This window comes from Periplaneta americana, chromosome 6 (assembly GCF_040183065.1).
Source record: "Periplaneta americana isolate PAMFEO1 chromosome 6, P.americana_PAMFEO1_priV1, whole genome shotgun sequence".
Taxonomy (NCBI): domain Eukaryota; kingdom Metazoa; phylum Arthropoda; class Insecta; order Blattodea; family Blattidae; genus Periplaneta; species Periplaneta americana.
The window spans coordinates 40,322,301-40,337,895 of NC_091122.1; the positions used below are offsets into that span (position 1 = coordinate 40,322,301).

The 15,595-nt window shown below is 34.9% G+C and overlaps 1 protein-coding gene across 1 annotated transcript in view; it reads left to right on the forward strand.

Moving 5' to 3' along the window:
- Window positions 1–15,595, forward strand: part of SppL (signal peptide peptidase-like protein) — a 433,791-nt gene that overhangs the window by 336,356 nt on the left and 81,840 nt on the right. The window contains exon 12 of the transcript XR_011332483.1: window positions 1–100. The gene's annotated coding sequence lies outside the window, so the exon portion shown is untranslated. The remainder of the gene's footprint in view (window positions 101–15,595) is intronic.

A 15,595-nucleotide genomic window follows, 5' to 3' on the forward strand; every position in this document is an offset into this window, starting at 1 on the left:
ATCATCTGCAGTGAAGATTCGGATCACCATATGATTTCACCCTTGGCGTGGATTTGATGATTCAGATGGATCTCTGAGGTACAGCAGACCACCACCAGAGGTATGCTATTTGTATTGTTGGCTGGATAGGAATGAGTGGTGCGGCGGATTGTGGAGCTGGCTTAGTCAGGCGTCACAATTCATTTCATTACGGATGTAAGAAAAGCCTGCTGTTTATCTTGGTCGATATTTACATTACAACAGTAGAGTTACAGAGGTATTAGTACAGCCCAGGTTACCCATGCATAAAGGCTTCATTTTTGTTTGGATATTTCCAGTGTCATGACTTGTGAAAAACTGATGTCATTACAGTAGAGCGTCTCGTTTAGGCACAGTGAAAATGTAAACAAAGTGCAGGTAACGTGTGGGGGGAGGACGAACCGTACGATAAACACGAGGGATGCACAAGGTTTTAGTTGCAACATTTATGGCGGAGCATTAATTGAAATTATATTTTCCAAAACACATAAATTGCATAATGTAATCATATACACATTTTAACAAAAAAGCAATTTTAACGTTGAAATAATTCAATATAACAAATCAAATTTTGCTACTTACATTATGTTGCTTTCAAGTAGCATTTTTACGGTCATGAATTTCATTTTCTGTATGACTAACATAATATCACCGTCTTCTGTTGCCGAAATAACAAAACTACAGTATATTGATCTGAACTGTATCTGAATAAATTGAACTTTGGGAAGGGATAATTATGTTTAGGAAATAGTGTTGTCCCTTCAGATCAGTATACTGTAGTTTTGTTAATTCGGCCACAGAAGACGGTGATATTATGTTAGTCATACAGAAAATAAAATTCATGACCGTAAAAATGCTGCTTGAAAGCAACATCATATAGCCTAAGTAGCAAAATTTGATTTGTTATATCGAATTATTTCAACGTTACAATTTTATTGCTTCTTCGTTAAAATGTGTATATGCAGTTTGTGTTCTTTTGTTTTGTGTGTTTTTGGAAAATATAATTTCAGTTAATGCTCCGCCATAAATGTTGTAACTAAAACCTTGTGCATCCCTCGTGTTTATCGTACGGCTCGTCCTCCCCCCACACGTTACCTGCACTTTGATTACGTTTTCACTGTGCCTAAACGAGACGCTCTACTGTATTATGTTGAACACTAAATTTACGAAATTTTTTCATGTGTATTAAAAAAATATAGGCCTATCCAATGTCGACCTTCAAAGGTCGAACTCTAAGTGATTTACAGCACGCGTTTCCTCCCATTTTAAGGACATTGCACTGTAATTCATGGTGAAAGGTTGTGCGTTCGGAATATTAAGAATATCGGTTATTCTGTTATCACGCGCTCTTGGGTGCCGTTCACCTTGGAGTATTGTAATGAAACTGTCGAGGTAAACTTCATATTCGTGAGTGTTCCAAATATTAGCAATTCACATTGTTATTACAGTCTAGTTTCTATTGTATAGATTCGAATAAGGTACCATTACAGTCTAGTATATACAGTCACGAAGCTCAATACATAGTAAATATGCATCCTTAGATAGTTGCTAACCACTAGGATCGCCAATATCGCCTCATTACAGACAATGTGAAATAGTACCGGCACAGTCTATTGTTCCTAGCACCCTCACAACTCCAGTTTCGTGACTGTATATACTAGACTGTGGTTATTATGAGGAGTTTGTCGACTTGACTCCCACAATAAATTTTCGGAGTTCCTTCTCGCTGTAACCATTCACTTAACGGTGCGCCATTTATAGCTAGCTTTACTCACGCTGCCTAAGGTTTTCCCGTGGTTTTCCTAAGACGCTAAGACATGTCGGGATGAGCCCTAAAAGAAATGGGCCACGGGCCTACATCCACTTCCCCACAAAATATTTGCATTTATTTTTTTCAAAATTGACGTCTTCGAAATAGGAATCTTGGCTTGGCTTTCGTATATTATGTACTCCTGGTATTTGGGCGAGTTTACTCGTCCTCCACTCGCACTGCCAAAGGACGCGGCACGTTTCAATGTGCAGGTCTACATATTCCGGTGATTCTTCTCCTGCTGTCATGCTCCTCGCTGCTGTCCCCCCTCCCCCCTCATGTGGTAGCTATTAGGTTACGCCTATTTTCGGCTTCCCCTTCAACATTTTCTAGAGTTCTTTCAGTGGAACAGCGAAACTCGGAGTGAGACAAGTGGCCAATAGGCTTGGAGCTCACATATTCAGTTTTTCTCATCCCTGATCTCTCTTGCAAGGACGTGTTTTCGCGTATACCTTCTAACGCTTCTTCTCCCAGTTTCCTCTCATTTAATTCATTCAGTCAGGGGCCTAGCAGGTGCGTAGTTGGTGTCACATCTGAATACACACAGCTTTTCAGTCTATGCGCACCTTTAAGTCCTATTTATTCAAAAGGAAATCAGAGTGATAGTCAGAACATGTGGTGAATGAAGACGTTGAGTTACTCATTTACCCAATCTGAGTATTAATATTTTTATGCGATAATTAGATTTTAATTAAGATCATTTCATGTTCTCAAGATCAGTATGTAGAACAGGTGTGATATTTGACCTTCATTTTCTTATTCAGTGTCTTTGTCGCAAGTAGTTTTACCGCTCTCACAGTCACCCTTCCCGCATATTTTTCAGTTGAAAGTGTCTTGAGAACAGTAATACAAGCATTAGTATTCACAAAGCAGTCGAGGGAAAATGAGTCGTTCTGAGAAAATATCACCTTGCTGTAAGTGTGCTGGGTTAGCCTTCGCACAGAGATTATGATCCGTCAAGTAAAACTGGATTAATCAGTTTCCTTCCGCAGAACCTTGTGTACAATGTTTTCAGAAGCAAAAGAAAAAATTATGAATTTATCGAGGTGACTTGTAAATTCTTTAAGCTATAATGCTTTTATAAGAAATGTCTTGAAGCTCAAGCTATCTCATGTTGTGACATTTTTTTGTCCAGAGCATATTTTGTCAGTCTGTGTTTGTCTATTTTCATACAACATAATTCAGCGGCAATGAAACCTAAAGTTGTGTCAATTTTTATGCATCTTACAAATCGAAAAGCTTATAATATGCACATATACGCCCCCCTTCATCCAGACATCGGGCACGGTATCAAGGTCACTCTTTCGGACCTTAGGAGGGCCAGTATTTAATATGAATACTCCCCTTCATATAGACCTCAACCGGATTGGACAACGTAGGACCCATCAGATGCCAGAAGGAGAAACTACGACCTATCACCGCAAGTACTCCCCCATCGAGACTACTATATATATATATATACGAGCTCGCAGATTATTTCCTTATCCAACAATTGCTCTGAAGATGACCACAACACAGCGGTCGAAACGTCAGCCACCAACACCAAGACAACGCGGTAGAATCCCTGAAGCTTATCCACACACCATGTACACCAGCCGCGGAAGCCTACGCGAACACTATGCACATAATTACTGTGTTTATTTTCGCTATCGGTCTCAGGCTAGTCCTTATTTTGTCTTAGATTTCTCAAATATTTTCATATTTTAGTATTAGAAATCCATGTTCCCAATATGGTCTAAATATTGTAGTTAAATATAATGAAACACTATGATTTATTTATTTATTTATTTATTTATTTATTTATTTATTTATTTATTTATTTATTTTACGACGCTTTCCAACTGCTATGGTATATAGCGTCTGAATGAGATGAAGATGATAATGCTAGCGAGATGAGTCCGAGGTCCAACGCGGAAAATTTTCCAGCATTTGGTCTTACTTCTTAATGGGTTGAGGGAAAACCCCGGAAAAAATCTCAACCAGGCAACTTGTCCCAACCAGGATTCGAACCCAGGCCAGCTTGTTTCATGACCAGGCGTACTAACCATTACGCCACAGCGGTGGACTGAAACATTATGAAAATTATGTAGGTAGTTAGTCGCTTTCAGTTTGGATGATCCCAAATTTTTAGCTCTGGTGTACATTTTTATTGAAGAACTGGAGATTTTGTCAGATTATTTTCTTTTAGCATGGTTCTCTGAAGAGGGTTCTATAGAGCGTCTCAATCTTAAAAGTCAGTATTTAGGTAACATCAGGAGTCGTTGTTAGATGCAGATGATACTTTAAGTCGTGCCGAGTCCTTTCGCTCCTGATACTAAATGCGACAAATCTAACGCAAGTAGTAATTACATTATTATGAATGTTGGTAATCTAAGTGTTTAATGCTCTCTTGAATCCTATCTGTGAAATACACCGATAATAAGTTAATAAATTTGATATTTGCACTCATCTTTGCTGTCTTGACATAACATTTTGCGAGCGAAGTCTCTTATTACAGAAGCGTATTTTATATAACAGCGTAGTTTGGAAGCGCTATCAAGTTCGTCTTAGTATTTTGTATTGTCTAATACACTAAGCACGTGTGATACGCGATACATTGAAATGTTTAGAACATACAGGCGGGGATGAAATTATAGGATGCGAAACTGCGGTCAGCACCATCTAACATCGACAGGAAGAAGTAAGAAGACTGGCGCCGGATTTGGTAAGTGGTGGACATTAGAACTACGCAATTTCAAAATCCAGTATGTTTTCCCATGGCTCTCCACTTATCCGTTAGATGAGAAGCCCAGGGTCGGTAAACTGAAGGATAAAGAATGCAGAGTTGTAATAAATGTGTTAAAGTCAATTAATTTTAGCAGGGCAGTTAAAGAAACTGCTACAGTGTTCTGAAAGTTTGGTATACAGAATAAGAAAAAACAGAGTGCAAAGCACAGAGGTCTCCAGAGAACCTAAACCGAAAAGATAGGGAAAGCAGAAATACGCTAGAAATACTAAGTACGACGGAACCGTGCAAAGCAGAGTAGGCCTACATGCATATCCTAATACATTCCTTGCTCTTGAAAACATTCCACTCACTCTGAACATAGTTTTTGGGAAAATAGCGACAATACGTTACCGAATTTTTCAAGAGTCACTATTAAACCGATGCCTTCATGAATTGGGCTTTCATTATATATTTGCAGTAGGCCTAACTGTTAAAACACCTCTTGTGCTAATTCATGTAACATAATGAAGGGACAAAAAAAACTTTCTAAAATTAGCTACAATTAATTTCTTAGTATAGACGTAAGCTAAAATATTTGTGATTTATTTTCTAATCCTTTAAAATCGGTCATTTAATAACTAAGATTATTTAGCGTCAGTGAAATTTCTGCCAACGAGGTGGCTTTTGGCTATAATCTTTTCGCTGTAAGAAAAATCCTAATGTAAACAATAGCACGTGACTGAAGTGAGGCTTCATTGGCCGCTGTTTGGCGCCATAGATTCTCAGTACGTGTTCCCGCCTACTGTTGTACATTCTGTTTCATGTTAAACAATTCCCGTTACTCGTCAAATAGGCCTAACCTCACTACTATGCATTCGTTTGTATAGGAAACATTTACTTTATAATTACTGCAATTAAATTATTTTTAAGTCATGTCTTCACAATGCAGAAGCCATACTTCAGTACCACGTGCTGACGTGAACAACTACGAGCTCAAGTGACGCCAGTTTGTTACAAGAACCAGACTACCTCGGTATTACTGTTGGTATTCATCCGCGTTCATAGTACATAACAAAATATAAAAGTAGCTTTTCTTTTACATATCGTTTTACACATGAGTGATGTTTCATCGTATTTAACAACTAAAATTCAATTTTTTTATTTTCAAATAATACAAGATTGTGGTTTCCAAATACGAACTATATTTTCCTGCGCCATGTGACTGTTTCGACTGGGAGCCAATCACGGGTATGACAGCAACGTGCTTATGTTTACATTATGATTTTTCTTACAGCGAAAACAGTATAGATGAGGTCGAGGATTAGTCTTGAATTACCTCAAATTCGCCTTACGGTTGTCGAAACCCTAGGAAGAAACCCAAAGGGACAATCAGTCCGAGCGGGATTCGAACCCACGTCAGACCACAATCTCGGATCAGGGATCGACTCCGTACTCTTGAACTTCGCCGTTGGCTGTTTGTTGTTTCTTTTGAAAGCGAGTGTGTGTAAGTCTTCTCGACAGATATGACTAAAGTGTTAATAAATTCCATTAAGTGAAATAGACCTAATTACAAATTCTCTCTGTGCATGATATATTTTTTTCTAAAATAGACCCCTAATTGTTCTACATAATTTTTATTTTAAACTAGCCGTACCCGTGCGCTCCGCTGCACCTGTTAGAAATAAATATAAAGTAATTACATAATTAAAATAGGACGTTTGATCCAGGAAACATTTGTGTTTGATAGAAGGATAAACCGTTTAATATGTTACTTAATTTAAATTGTATTTAAATAATTAAAATGCGATCATTTTGGTCCAGAGAGCACTCAGAAGTTACTGTAAAAACATTATAGCATTATGTCCATCTAGAGAAACTACACTTTCCAATGATGAAATAATAATTAATTATACAAATCGGTTAATTTAGCTTCCGATATTATTTCATACAAACATATAAACATTGTCTGTAGGCTAAGTTTAATAGCTTTCGATTGTTGCTGTCCAAGGCCCCTTTTTCGATTGTTGTTGTCCAAGGCCCCTTATAGACGAAGTCATTTGTTATTTCATTGCACCGTCTTAGATGGCGTTATTTTAATTTTAAAACTTATGTATCTCATTAAATATCAGTCCTATCAAAATTTTGTAAAGAATAAAACTTATCGGAAATCATGTTTAAAGAAACCTTTGTTATGTAACATTTTTCACAAAAGTCAATAATAAGCGAGATATTTCGATTTATTTAATTCAGGCCCCCTTATAACCCCCCTTTTAAATAATGTATTTTGAATGCCATATAGCCTAAAATCTAAGTTACAACGAACTTAATTTATATTCCAATTTTCATCGAAATCCGTTCAGCCATTATTGCGTGAAAAGGTAACAAACATACAGACAGACATACAAATAAAAATTTCAAAAATGAGATTTTCGGTTTCAGGGTGGTTAATTATATATGTTAAGATCAATTATTTTTGGAAAATCGAAAATTACCAGAAAAATTTCGGCTACAGATTTATTAATAGTATAGATATTTTCAACCATCATAACTAAACTTCGCGAGTCGCTACTGAGTCTCTTGTTCTATTATTTGATGAATTTGCCGAATGATTGACCGAGTTATGAGTTTTTGGTCATATTATGAAGTAAAATGTCTTATTGAGTTCGATGTTAAAGGACTAGAACTTTTCTGTGGCCAAAGTTACGCCCATTTACTGTTTATTTTGTATCCGTACTTTACGTAGCGTTCAAAAAGTGCAGGACTGTTTCTGTCCGCTACTGCGTTGGGTTTTTACCTGCAATCCCTTCACTACGCTTGATTCAAGTATTACAATAAAATGCCAGAAAACGCGATGACTAGCACTGAATAACACAGTCTCACGAGGAAATCATGCGCATCGGTATACCGTTATATCACTTTTTACTCAGGAAGTAGGATTTGTTTACCTGCTCCCAAGTTACCATTGTTACGACTATGCCGAATTGTATATTTTCATTGTAAACAGACGAAATGTCCTTTGGAAAAACCGCGAACGGTATTAAGCGCTGTGTATTGATGCCAGTCTGAATTTATTGATTTTCGTTATTTTGAATGGGAATGTCAACTGCCATTATACTAGGGGCGCACTCAGCTGATTGACTTGTTTGGCCGGAATTTGACATTGGACATAAATGTCAACATGTATGCCTAACTTGGAGTCAGGCCACAAAGGGAAACATTGAAGAAGGACAGTTCGATCCGGTGCTGTGGATTGAATTCGGCGTAGCTCAGTGGTTAGAGCGCTTGGTACGTAGAACCAAGGACCCGCGTTCGATCCCCGGCGCCGGAGCGCATTTTTCTCCTCAAATATTAATTGTCAATATTACAGATATTATTTTGTAGGACAAATTAATAAATTAATAATATTACTTATTTCTGTTGAACTAGAATATGAACAAGTGTGTTTAATTTTCGTGTATTTAGGAACAAAAGTCAAACAAGTTCTCATTCTCAGAGTTTAGCCCTTTCGCAATAGCCCTGCCAAGACTCTGGAATTCGTTATTGCTAGCATCAGGGACTGTCGAAATAAAATTTAATTCAAACTCAACTTACAAGGCACTTGGTCAGTAATTGAGACTCGTTCAGACATGGTTTCTTGTAAATAGTTCTCTTAATATATTACAAAATATCTCAATATATGGTAATTTCACCACTATAGAATTTTGTTATTCTAAATTTAATTTGTAATTCAGTAAATACAAAAATATTCTTTGTTCTTAACTTCTATGATAAATTGTCTAGCTTTCATTAATCAGGTAATCTTGTCGTACTTTAATTTTTATTGTAATTGTAATTGTAAATTTAATATTAATTGTAATTTTATTCTTCATATTATAGTTGTAACCCCTGGTAGAGGAGCAGAGAAGGCCTGATGGCCTTATCTCTACCAGGTTAAATAAATAAATACTACTACTATATTATAATATTTCAGTCAAATTTATTAAAATTCATATGACCCAAATGAAATTAAAACATTCACCTTAAAAAGGGAATATAAATATATAATATTTACATACAAAAAGTTAATTAACTTCTAAACTCAATTATCTCGGAACATAATTTTCAGTTATACGCCCTTGTTAGGGTGACGTCCTCAATTGATACATTTGGAATTGGTATTTGTTAATTGTAGTCACTTGCCTCTTTACATTAGGAAGAGTTATTACCTTACACAGGATAACTGGTCTCGGTATTCTAACTATAGATCTGAATACTATACCAGCCTACGTTCCTGAGACTCAAACATTGTTAAAGAGGGCTCCTATAAAAAATGAATATGAATATTTGTAGTGGTGGCGGTAGTTGTGATGGATGATGATGATTATGTAAATTTAAAAAATCTATGAACTTGTCATGACTTGTTACAAAATGCATGAAGATTCAGCCATTGTCTTCGGACCTGCCTTCATAAGTTTTGTTTACTAAGAACATTGAATAGATAATATCTTAAAACCAGTTTACACCTTAATGATCAGGAGTAAAGAAACTGTAATTATGTTAATCAACGTTAAATATTCTAACTCCAGTCAGCCATGTTAATAACAGATGTTATCATTATGCTTCAGTTTTTTTCCACACGAGTTGTCTCTACGACAGGTAGACGGAAGTATGTATATCTTCTTGTGATCAGATCTTCTGATTTCTAACGAAATCTCCAGTCCATCGCACAGCAACAGTGAGTTACCTTAGAGAGGTTCTCATGTTTAGATAGCAGTCAAGTACTTATTCTTGTAAAAGCTCTTGAAGGTTATGAACAGTTGTTCATCGCAAATACAGTAGAAGTAAAGAGGAACAAAGGTGGACTTTGCAACTCATCATAATCGGTAGTTCAGCGTGTCGCGTCTCTTGTTTGCTGTCTCAAACAATACGAATGTGGTTATGCAAACTGCATATGAGAGTCAAGAAATTTTTTTAGTGGGTTATTTTACGACGTTGTATCAACAGCTCAGTTTATTTAGCGTCTGGAGTCCACACCTGCGCGTCTGGCTGTGAAACCAGGTGGCCCGGGTTCGACTCCTGGTCGGGGGAAGTTACCTAGTTGAGGTTTTTCCGGGGTTTTCCCTCAACCCAATATAAGCAAATGCTGGGTAACTTTCGGTGCTGGACCCCGGGCTCATTTCACCGGCATTATCACCTTCATCTCATTCAGACGCTAAACAACCTAAGATGTTGATAAAGCGTCGTAAAATAACCTACTACTGTTTAGAGTCTGGATGAAATGAAAATGATAATGCCGATTAAATGATTCCGGAGTCCAGCAACGATAGTTATCCAACATTTGCTCATATTGGGTTGAGGGAAAACCTTGGAAAAAAACTTCAACTGTGGTCCGTCCCAGGATTCTGTGGAGTAGAAAGACGAAACAAGACCTCTGCGCAAGTGGGAGGGACAGGGTCAATGATCGCTCTGGGGGGAGGTATTAGTTAAACGAAGTTAGCAATCACTTGCAGGGATTGGATCACTTCTATCTGAACTCTACTCTACCTTCTACCACGAGCATCTTACCCCTTAGCGGCCTCGAGCTGATGCTGCCCGCAATACATTCCGACACAGATAGACTCCGCCCCCGTATGCGTGAAGTTACTTCACAGATACCTGGGACGGACAATAGGTAATTTGCTCCGACCGGGATTCAAACCCTGACCACCTGGTTTCGCGGTCAGACGCGCTAAACGTTATTCCATAGGTGTAGACCAAGAAATGTTAAAACTTGATTTATATTTGAATACAACACACAAGTTACATTAGTTTGTTAAGTACTGTTATCGATGAACGTGAATTTGAAACTGGGTGGGGAAAAGGACTTTTTTCTCCTTTTGTTTTCAGCATTAGATCCATGGTCCACTCTATCTTGCATGCCAAAGTTATGGAAGGTTGGAAACTGTACGTGTCTCCCCTCTCAAAGCACGTACTGTACATCCAAGCCGTTGTAACTTTCCATCTGACAGTAAAATATTAAAATAATAATAATAATAATAATAATAATAATAATAATAATAATAATAATAATAATAATAATAATAATAATAAAAGGTAAAGGTATCCCCGTAACATACCATGAAGGCACTTGGGGGCATGGAGGTAGAGCCCCATGCTTTCCATGACCTCGGCACTAGAATGAGGTGGTGTGATCAGCACCACGCTCTGACTGCCTTTTACCCCCGGGAAAGACCCGGTACTCAATTTTATAGGAGGCTGAGTGATCCTCGGGGCCGTTCTGGAAGTTTGGCAACGAGAAAAAAATCCTGTCACCACCTGGGATCGAACCCCGGACCTTCCAGTCCGTAGTCAGCTGCTCTACCAACTGAGCTACCCGGCCGCCCAATAATAATAATAATAATAATAATAATAATAATAATAATAATAATAATAATAATAATAATAATAATAATAATAAGCCGTTGTAACTATGGATCTGACAGTAAAATAATAATAATAATAATAATAATAATAATAATAATAATAATAATAATAATCATAATAATAATAATAATGAAGAATAAGAAGAAGAAGAATGAGAAGAATAAGAAGGCCGTTGTAACTATGCATCTGACAGTAAAATATTAAAATAATAATAATAATAATGATAATAATAATAATAATAATAAGCAGCCGTTGTAACTATGCATCTGACAGTAAAATATTAAAATAATAATAATAATAATAATAATAATAATAATAATTTATTTATTTTATTTATTTATTTATTTAGAATATTAATGTGCAAAAACAACAGCACAAGGCCAATTACAGTTTTGCACGATACAAAACAGAACAAAACAACAAATGATGATGAGAATGAATGATAGAAAATGGCAATGAGATGAAATACAAACAATATAATGGTCTAAATAATCAATGATCAAATAATAATTATAAAATTACAAAATTAGTACAATGAGATAATTGAAATAATGGAATAGTCTACATTAATCAATTGACCAAATGCAAGAAATAAAATGGACAAATAATTATTAAAATAAGATCAGTGATTTAAAAACTCAAAGATATACTACACATTAAATGGATCCAAGTTGAATCCATGCAAATTAGCATATTTAATGCATCTGCAGACCGGAGAGAGAGATTTAGAATTCTTATTATAAAACAATTTATGAAATCTTAAACCATTAGCAGGAATACGAAGACTGATATTGCTTATGAAAGATTCACAATCAATATCACCCTTAATGACTTTGCAAAAAAATAAATAATCAAGATCCTGACGTCTGGTGAACAGACAACCGCAATTGAAATAATTGCATTTAATCTCATAGTTATAATCGGAATTTGGTAAAAATCTATAAGAACACAAGGAAATAAATTTTCTTTGAATATTCTCCAATTTAGCCGAGTCAGTGGAAGTAATGGAGTTCCATACAACAGATGCATATTCAAGCTTGGATCTAACCAACGTATAGTATAAAATTAATAAACACATAGGAGTGGAAAAAGAATAAGTTATAGACCTAATTAGACCAAGCATTCTTAACGAATGGGTATAAATATATTGCACATGATCATGGAAATATAATTTTGAATCAAGTAGGACACCAAGATCTCTAATACAATCTGTCCTAGTAATTACGACATTACTGAGAGAATAGTTAAATTTTAGGGAGATAGTTTTCCGTGAAAAGGAAATAACAGAAGTTTTGGATTGATTAATTTTCATTCCATTTTCAACAGACCATTGTGAAATTGAATTAATGTCATTTTGAAGAATTTGACAATCAACCAAACTATTAATTTTGCGAAAGATTTTGAGATCATCCGCAAATAAAAGGCAACTAGAACTTATTCTTTTTCTTATATCATTTATAAATAATAAAAATAAGAGAGGTCCCAATGTAGACCCTTGAGGAACACCGCATAAACTATTAAATGGAACCGAGAGAGAATTACCTAGTCGAACACAAGACTGTCTATCTGTTAAATAATTTTCAAATAATTAACGTAGTTAGTGGAGAGACCAAAATTACTTAATTTATTTAATAAAATTTTGTGAGGAACAACATCAAATGCTTTGCTAAAATCAAAATAAATTGAGTCAATTTGACCTTGATTTTCAACTATAGGCATTATGAGATTAAGATAGGAAACTAAATTAGTAGTTGTAGATTTCCCTCTTGTAAATCCATGTTGGGCCGAATTGATCTTATTTTTGACATAAAATGAAATGTGTTTGTGAATAATTTTTTCAAAAATTTTAGAAAAATTGTTTAGGATAGAAATGGGTCTATAATTAGTAACACTATTTTTATTACCATTTTTGAAAACTGGAATAATGGATGCTTCCTTCCAAAGTGACGGGTAAATTCCTGTTTTTAAGCTAAGATTGAATAAAAAAGTTAAAACAGGCAAGAGAATATTAGAACAACCCTTAATTATAAAATTAGGAATGCTATCAGTACCTTTACATTTATTAGGCTTTAGTTTTTTAATAGCTTTATTTACATCATCGAATGTAATATTAGGCAGGGACAAACAGTCAGTGATATTAGAATCATAAGTAATGAAATTAGAGTTACAATTTTGTTGAACAGATTTAAATTGACAAGCAAATGCATTTGCAATTTCTTTTTCATCTGTGATGTGAACGCCATTTATTATTAGTTCTGTGGGATTACTATTTGTTTTTCGAAAAGTTTCTACATATTTCCAAAATTTATTTGGTTCGTGCTTTAGGTTATCATCAATTGATTGTAACCATTTGAATTTATCAGATTTAATCATGGCTTTGACTTGTTTTCTAAAATTAGAAAAAATTTGATACTGATGATCAGTTTTATATTTTTTGTAATTTTTATGAGCTTTATTTTTTTTCTTAATAAGCTGACGTAAATCGTTTGAAAACCATTTAGGATAGTGCGATTTTTTAACAAAGGTGACAGGGACACAAAGGGATATAGCATTGTTTATAATTTGAGACAAGGAATTTGCAGCAGTGTTTACATCAGTAGTCTGATATATGCTAGTCCAATCATAATTGTATAGAATAGAATAAAGATTCAGATAATCACCTTGAGAATAATTTAAATAAGAACTGATTAGAGAGTGTTCCGGTAACGATAATTTTACTTCAATATAAATAGAGATAGATGGATGATAAGTATCCTCTAAAACTAGAGAGTGATCGGCAAGTTTAACTGTACTGTTTTTATCATTAGTAAAAACCAAATCAAGAAGCTTTTTACTCGCAACAGTAGAGTTAATTTGAATTAATCCAAGAAGGCAGGACGAGGAATATAAATCCTTAGCCTTAATTTTAGAGTAATAATGAGTATCATTAAGATTAGAACCAGTTGTCCAGTCCATACCAGGAGTATTAAAATCACCAAGGATTACTATTCTAAAATTATGAATGTCGAGATTTTTTTCAAGAAAATTAAGATAAGATTTTAAGTGAATATGATCTGTATCAGGAGAGAAATAATGGTTACCTAATAACAGATTAAAACCATCAGTCATTCTAAGTTCAACCCAAACGCATTCACTAACAATTTCTAAGTCAAAACGTCTTTTAGTAAAAGGTAACTGGTTGCTAATCGCTGTTAGGACACCACCACCTCTTTTTTTGTTAGTGTCTGCAAACAGTCTATCTGCACGAAACACAGTATAGTTATTTGGAAATAAATCAGAATTAATAACTGACTCAGATAACCATGTTTCAGTGAGACAGATAATGAGATCATTATTACTCACTATATTCTGAAAAATTTCATCAACTTTAGTGTTAAGTCCACGAACATTTTGGTAGAAAATCTCAAGATGATTAATAGAACTGAACATTGAAAATGAGAGCGAGCAAGACTAAGACTAAGAGGCATTTCCCTGAGAATCAACAGAGTTCAAATTAGCAGAATGCGCAAAGTGCTGCTCAGGCTTTAATTTACCATAAAATGGTGCAATTAGGCAACCAGCAGGCCAAACTTCAGGTTTGTTAATGGAATCGAAATCCCTCACATCAACAGTGATGTGAAAGGAAGAATATGATTGATATTTGGTTTTTAGTTTAGTTACAGCAAGAGATCTTAGCTGAAGTTGATTCTTCAGGGAGTCCTCTATACTGTTTGTGTTGACTTTGGAACTAAATCTCGAAACAAATAGAGATTTAGTTTTAATTCTCTCAGGGGCCATTTCAATGCTACTCATGGCCAATGTTCCAACTTTAGGATCTCTTTTTTTATATTTTTTGCGAGTAACTAATTGAAAACCATCAGATACGTTGGCAGAAGTTGAAGCATTGGCCTGATTTAGTTCAATATTGTTATGTCTATCATTAGCAGGAGGAGTTGTAAAATATACAGTAAAATATAATAATAATAATAATAATAATAATAATAATAATAATAATAATCAGCCGTTGTAACTATGCATCTGACAGTAAAATATTAAAATAATAATAATAATAATAATAATAATAATAATAATAATAATAATAAGCAGCCGTTGTAACTATGCATCTGACAGTAAAATATTAAAATAATAATAATAATAATAATAATAATAATAATAATCAGCCGTTGTAACTATGCATCTGACAGTAAAATATTAAAATAATAATAATAATAATAATAATAATAATAATAATAATAATAATAATAAGCCGTTGTAACTATGCATCTGACAGTAAAATATAATAATAATAATAATAATAATAATAAGAAGAAGAAGAAGAAGAAGAAGAAGAAGAATAAGAAGAAGAAAAATAGACCAGAGAATTGTCTGCAAGTTGTGTCGTCATGACCTTCCCCCCTATAAATCAGTCAAAATCGATCATGGTCAGTCAGTTGTGAAAGTGGAGGAACTTCAGATGCTTAAAACTATGCAATAAACTTTGAAGGTGAGGTCCTATTCGATAATAACTAGCCTGCACATTTTTAATTTAGATGCTGATGGTGGTGGTGGCGGCGGCTGTGGCAATGGTGAAAAGAAGGAAAATAAGAGAGGTGGGAGAAGGACATCTGTGTACGTCGCGTTATATTCAATATTGATTGAAAATGTGCTCTGAGTGAACA